This window comes from Berghia stephanieae, chromosome 9, assembly GCF_034508935.2.
Source record: "Berghia stephanieae isolate SIO BIC M18660-M18661 chromosome 9, UCSD_Bste_1.3, whole genome shotgun sequence".
Classification (NCBI taxonomy): domain Eukaryota; kingdom Metazoa; phylum Mollusca; class Gastropoda; order Nudibranchia; family Aeolidiidae; genus Berghia; species Berghia stephanieae.
Window position 1 is genome coordinate 27,855,853 of NC_088368.1, and position 7,500 is coordinate 27,863,352.

At 33.8% G+C, this 7,500-nt stretch overlaps 1 protein-coding gene across 4 annotated transcripts in view; it reads left to right on the top strand.

Moving 5' to 3' along the window:
- LOC144979977 (uncharacterized) overlaps positions 1 to 7,500 on the top strand; it is a 193,326-nt gene that overhangs the window by 62,887 nt on the left and 122,939 nt on the right. The window lies entirely within an intron of this gene.

Sequence of the window (7,500 nt, forward strand, 5' to 3'; positions counted from 1 at the left end):
AGATCAAGAAGGGTAACTAGGCAGATGAAGATAAGAGTTTCAAATTTCTTTCGGTTATCTCCCTTCACACACTCATAGTTTTGTAAGGACTCGTAAATTTTACAATTTTGAGAATAATATACTGTGAACCATTAAAAGCAATAAGTATCTTCGTTGCCGTTATTATTTATCTATATATTCATCTAGAAAAAAATTACCTGTATAGTATTCTGTGATTTAATAACTACAGTTGTAAAAAATGTCATTTATTTTTTTAAAACATAATAATAATAATAATAATAATAATAATAATAATAATAATAATAATAATAATAATAATAAAAATAATAATAATAATAATAATAAACTAATAATAATAATAATAATAATAATAATAATAATAATATAATAATAATAATAATAATAATAATAATAATAATAATAATAATAATAATAATAATAATAATAATAACAGCAACAATAACAATAATAATAACGACAATAACAATAATCATAATCAGAAGAAGAAGAAGAAGAAGAAGAAGAAGAAGAAGAAGAAGAAGAAGAAGAAGAAGAAGAAGAAGAAATTCAGATTTGAATTTAAAAACAAAATTACCATACTTTCTCTAACCATTCCTTTCTATTATCTATCGATCTATATATGTTTGTTTGTTCTTAATCCATCTTAATCCAAATTATTCATTGATTCTGTCAAAATTCCTTCGTATGCTCTAGACTTATTCTTTTCTTTACATACACATTTAAATTATGTGTTTCCATGTGAGATCCTTCTCTTATTCATCCTGTCATGATCACATGATAAATGTGATATATTTTATAATATCATTTTAATTTTTTTATATACATTATAATAATATCCTCTGATGATTCCCACTTACTTCAAGTAGTTTCATGAATTTCATGATTAACCCGTTGACTGCCATAATCTGTATTTGTAAATTTGGCCAGAAAACTCGTCCTTCAAAAATATCAATCGATTTAAAATGACTCTCATCTTGGCAACAACTCACAAACCTGGGACTTAAGGAGAACTTCAGGCAGTCCCAGGTTTGAGAGTGTTTACCAAGATGAGGGTCATTTAAATCGTTCGATATTCGAAAGACGAGTTTTCTGGCCAATTTTTTTTACGTCCAAGTTTTTTCCAGAGTATGGCCAGTTAACTGGTTACCCTATCAAATGACCATGAATCACAATGTTAAATTTACATAATCACATATCACGGTAGACCATAAAACCTTGTTTATATTCGAAATAAGCCTATGCATCTTTTTTTTTTCAAGTTGATATCATTATAAATTATTGTTTTAACCGATTTGTCAAATGCTATATTAAGTCATGACACAATGTTTACTTTTGTACCACAGAAAAAAAAAAGAAGAAAAATAATATCCTCAGATTAAGCATCTGCATCGTTTATGAGTTTTATATCATTATAGGTAAATCATTGTTATAACCGGTGTGTAAAATTAGAAATGTAAAACCCGAGAGTGAAATATTATCACTTTTAATCTCGGAGAAAATATTATAGAATTTACATGATGAAATGTTGTATCAAGACATGATACCTTGTTTACATTTGTAACAACAACAAAACAAAACAAAAAACAAACAAACATCCTCAGAAAAAGCCTCTGCATCGTTTTTGAGTTTATATCATAAGTCAATAAATGACCATGTATAAAATGTTGAATGTACATAATAAATAATGACATGTTATATTATTATTAAGCCATGACACATTGTTTACTATGGTACCACCCCCCCCCCCTCCCAATATCCTCAGAACAAGCCTCTGCATCGTCTAATTTTATATAATATATATATATATATATATATATATATATATATATATATATATATATATATATATATATATACATATATAACATTGTTATAACCGGTGTGTGACCCTGTTATAACCCGTGTGTGACCCAATGTTTTATTTTTCTCTAATTTTTATACCCCAAGCACAACATAATGTGTGTATGTGTGTACTTTTTTTTTGTTGATGCAAGGAATCTGATAACCGATATAATGACGTATTATTATTCATATGGAATGTTTGTACTTGCCTATCTGCATTGTTACAAAGATTATCACATGAATTATGCTGTACTTTTCAGATGTCAGATATTTTATTTTGATACATTTTTCATCATGGCAAGACAATGCAGATTATTTTTTTATGAGTTCCTTTTTTTTTTTAATGAGATTTTAAAGCTACGGAATATCATATTTTGTTGCTCTTTTGATAAATCAACTAGTGCGTATGTTATGTCTGTCTGTATTGTGTGCGCGTATGCGTGTGTGTGTGGGGAGGGGGGGGGGGGGGGAGAGACATGCGTTTTTCTGTGAATTTCCTTTGTTGTTAGTATATTTTTGGCTTTAAAAATATTTTTATTAAACGAACAACTTATATTTTGATGTGTTTTTATCATTAGTCAAATAGCGCCTTTTTTTTAGTAGAATATTTTTTTGAATTTGAAGGATAACTTTTTTGTTTGTCTGTTTTGTTGTTTTTTGTTGTTTTTTTTTTTTTGTTTTTTTTTTTTTTGTGAGCACCTTGCTGTCCACAATATTTCAATTGTTTTATTTTGTCTCTTTTTAATTGCAATTTTACAATGTGAAAAATTATTAATAATATGTACAAATATTTCGATTCCATTCCAATCCATTATGATATAGATATTTGATGGAGTCTACGTTTAATTTTTAACACATGCATGCTTGGTTGCTTTAGATTTCTTTTTGTTTCTTTTTTTTTTTTTTAATTTATTTTAATGAAACTTATTTTTAAAATTTCACATTGGGTGTAAAACGTTGTTTTTTTTTTTCTATTCCCACACTGTATTGACAAGATCGGTTGTAAAACAAATAGACTGGAACCTTCATTATTTAGTATAGATAGTATGCAGATGACGTCACTCAGGCCTTTGTTATTGTTTTTGCCATCCGCGTTTGTGAGTTGTTCTCACTAAACTGTATTAACCAGACTATAAAAGTTCATGGTTACACAGAGTTTGTGTGTTGGTCCGTTATACTTCCGGATGGCAATGTTGTGAACTCCTTGGCCAAGCGCATTCTATCTATAGATAGCGTGCGCTTGGCTAAGACGCTCACAACATTGCCATCCGGAAGTATAACGGACCAACGCACAAAACTATGTGTAACCTTAAACGTTTATAGTCTGGTTAATGCAGTTTAGTAAGAATTACTCATAAACGCGGATGGCAAAAAGCAATAACAAAGACCTGAGTGACGTCATCTTCGAACTATCTATAAAACGGCTGGCAATGAATCCCCCCCCCCCCCCCCCCCCCCCCAAAAAAAAAAAATACTTTAAAATATTTTATTATATTTTATTCCGATCCTGGGTAGAAGGTAAAAAGTTGAAAGGCATTAAGCCATAGTGACGTGATGAGGTAAAATCAGTCTACTTATAGATAGAACAAAGTTGACGTCACTCAGGTCACTCTTTTCTTTTCTTTTTTTTTTTTTTTTTTGCCATCTACGTACTACGTTTATGAGTAATTCTCACTAAACTGTATTAACCAGACTATAAATTTCAAGGTAACTCATAGTTTTGTGTGTTGGTCCGTTATACTTCCGGATGGCAATGTTGTGAGCTTCTTAGTCTATTAATCACAGCCAAAACTCGATACACTTTCCGGGCGGGGCCTTTCGTGTTTTTACTCTATAGATAGAACGAAGATGACGTCACTCAGGTCTTTGTTATTGATTTTTGCCATCCGCGTTTATGAGTAATGCTCACTGAACTGTATTAACTTGACTATAAACGTTCATGGATATACACAGTTTTGTGTGTTGGTCTGTTATATACTTCAGGATGGCAATGTTATGAGCTTCTTAGCCAAGCGCATACTATCTATAACCGTACGACCTATGATGTCCTTGGGTAAAATGCATCGCGGAAACTAAAACTAAAAGGACGAACAACGCTCAACACCCTGTTGTTTATCTACTTACTATAGATAGAATGCGCTTGGCCAAGGAGTTCACAACATTGCCATCCGGAAGTATAACGGACCAACACACAAACTCTGTGTAACCATGAACTTTTATAGTCTGGTTAATACAGTTTGGTGAGAACAACTCACAAACGCGGATGGCAAAAACAATAACAAAGACCTGAGTGACGTCATCTGCATACTATCTATATGGTTTTGTTGAACTTTCACCAGCTGTTGCTGTCAAACAATGGAAGGGTTGTAAACATGTATCATTTAATATTATAAGAAATGTAATGTGTTACAAATTATAGATAGAATTCATCGCCCTATTTTACCAATCGTGTCTCTGGTTGACATACAAAAGGTATAGATAGTATGCAGATGAGGTCACTCAGGCCTTTGTTATTATTTTTGCCATCCGCGTTTGTGAATTGTTCTCACTACACTGTATTAACCAGACTATAAAAGTTCATGGTTACACAGAGTTTGTGTGTTGGTCCGTTATACTTCCGGATGGCAATGTTGTGAACTACTCGGCCAAGCGCATTCTATCTATAGTGTTGAAAGCTCCGTTAAACACCTAAAAACAATAAAAAAAAACAAAACAACGTACAAATAGGATTCAGTAGTCTGATGTCACGCCGCCCGGCAACGGCGGCCATCTTGGTTCTAAACAAAGAAAAGCATTACTTTTTATTCTTCATGCTGGCTAGAACTTTTCATTCCCTTTTCATATGCCTTGTGATCACAATGTGTAAAAGTCAAAACATGATCAAATTTATGTGGTTTTTTTTCCTCTCAAAACGCTTTTATGCTCGCCGGAGAAATATTTCATACGGGCGTCCGCCATTGTTCCGATAGTTTAGAACCAGTGTTACTAAGTTACCATGCGTCATTAGGAAGGAAGTGACGTTACGACTGTTGAAGAGTATTGTGATTGGGTGACGATGAGTGCAAACAACACACACATACACACACACGCATAAAAAATGGAGAAATAACTTACACAATGTGAGCCATGACGGCTGATTCAATGCAACGACACAAAACAACACAAAACCAACTCACAAAAAGATAGAACGAAGTTGACGTCACTCTGTGCTTTGTTACTGCTTTTGGCCATTCATTTTTTAATGAGCAATTGGATTCAATAGTCTGATGTCACGTCGCCCAGCAACGGCGGCCATCGTGGTTCTCAACAAAGAAAATCGGTACTTTTTATTCTTCATGCTGGCTAGAACTTTTCATATGTCATGTGATCAGAATGTATAAAAGTCAAAACTTGATCAGATTTTAATGTTTTTCTCCTCTGGATACATGCTCGTTGGAGAAGTATTTTGGTCCGTTATATTTCCGAATAGCAATAATATGAGTAGCTTAGCTGGGCACCTTTTTTATAGATAGAATGAATTTGACGTCACTCGGGTCTTTGTTATTGTTTTTGCCATCCGCGTTTATGAGTAATTCTCACTAAACTGTATTAACCAGACTGTAAATGTTTTTAAGGTTACACATAGTTTTGTGTGTTTGTCTGTTATACTTCCGGATGGCAATGTTGTGAGCTTCTTAGCCAAGCGCACACTATCTATATAAAATAATATTGAGGCCATATCGGTATGATGAGATTGATCAGGAACAGTTACTTGAAATGTCACCGTAACCTCTTTCCGTGTCAAAACACTGACATCCGATATCTTTTATCTCTTTTTGATCTTTACGATTATTACTACAACATTTGACATTCGCCTCACCCCCCCCCCCCCCCCCCCCCCCCCCCCCCTTTTCTCATCGCTCTCTCTCTCTCTCTCTCTCTCTCTCTCTCTCTCTCTCTCTCTCTCTCTCTCTCTTTCACCATTTGTATATCTTTCTATCCATACCTCTCTCTATATAATATAGCTCTGGCCTCTCTCTCTCTCTCTCTCTCTCTCTCTCTCTCTCTTTCTCTCTCTCTATCTATCTATCTATCTCTCTATCTCTATCTCTCTCTATCTCTATCTATCTATATATCTCTCGAATTTACCCCCAGCTGACAAGCTTTACTGTCCATTGAAAGTTTTAAGCCCCTGTCACAATCTATAATAGATGAAAAATGGTTTGACACAATGATATCCTCTCTCTATCCCTCTCTCTATCTCTCTCTCACTCTCTCTCTCTATCTATCTATCTATCTCTATCTCTCTCCATCTCTATCTCTCTCGCTCTCTCTCTCCCTCCCTCCCTCTTCCCCCCCCCCCCCCCCTTTATCTTTCTCTCTTTGACACACACATAAACAAAAGTCCACACACTTACGCATGTTTCTCTCCCGAATTTACCTTTATTCGTCTTATTGTTCATTAGAATTAAACTCTTGCCATCATCTACAATAGATGTTTTTCACAATGGGTGGCATGATTGATCTCCCCCCCCCCCCCCCCCCCTCGCTCAAAATGACCCACATAATAAAAAGTGTTCACAGTTTGAGAAATATCCAACGTCACAATTGGTCATTTTGATCAGTCTGGCTCATAATAATAATAATAATAATAATAATAATAATAATAATAATAATAATAATAATAATAATAATATTAATAATAATAATAATAATAATAATAATAATAATAATAATAATAATAATAATAATAATAATAATAATAATAATAATAATAATAATAATAAATGTACATTTATATAGCGCTTATGCCGAAGCTTCGAAGCGCTTCACATAACATATATACACATACATACTCACACTTAACTGAATGTATACACGAGTGCACACACGCACACAAACGCACGAACGTATGTGCTTTGCAATAATTCTTGGTATAATCTAATTTAAATACTTCCCAAAGAGATAGGTTTTTAGTTTATTTTTGAATTGATCAACGCTGCTTTCAAGTCTGACTGACAGTGGGAGTGAATTCCAAGTGATAGGGCCTACTTTACTGAATGATCTATCGCCAAAACGTTTAAGATTAGTTTTTAGAATTTGAAGGTGATACAATTTTGAGGACCTGAGATTTCGAGTGGGGTTGTAGGGGACAATCAAGTCTTGAATATACGGGGGGCTTCGTGAATTTATGGCATCAAAACAAAGTAGAGCAATTTTGTATTCAATACGAGCTTTAACTGGTAGCCAGTGAAATTCCCTCAACATCGCCTTGACACCCATCGAGTCACTGCGACCAATACCTAGGACAAGCCTTGCTGCTCTATTCTGAACTTTTTGTAGTTTTTCGAGTTTTATGTCAGGCAGACCAGCAAGTAGCGAGTTACAGTAATCAAGGCGTGACAGTAGCAATGCACAAACGACCGTCTTCAGCAAATGGAGAGGAATGTATTGTTTCAAAATGACCCACATAATAAAAAGTGTCACAGTTTGAGAAATATCATGTGTATGTTTACGAGTTTCAAAAACAAAGCAGCGTGTTTACATTTATTGAGAAATCTTCAATCGTTTTATAGCGACAAATCATGTGATCATTGACAAGTTTCGACAAAAACCTGAATATAGATCGCTTATTAATACAATGGACGTTTCGGACCA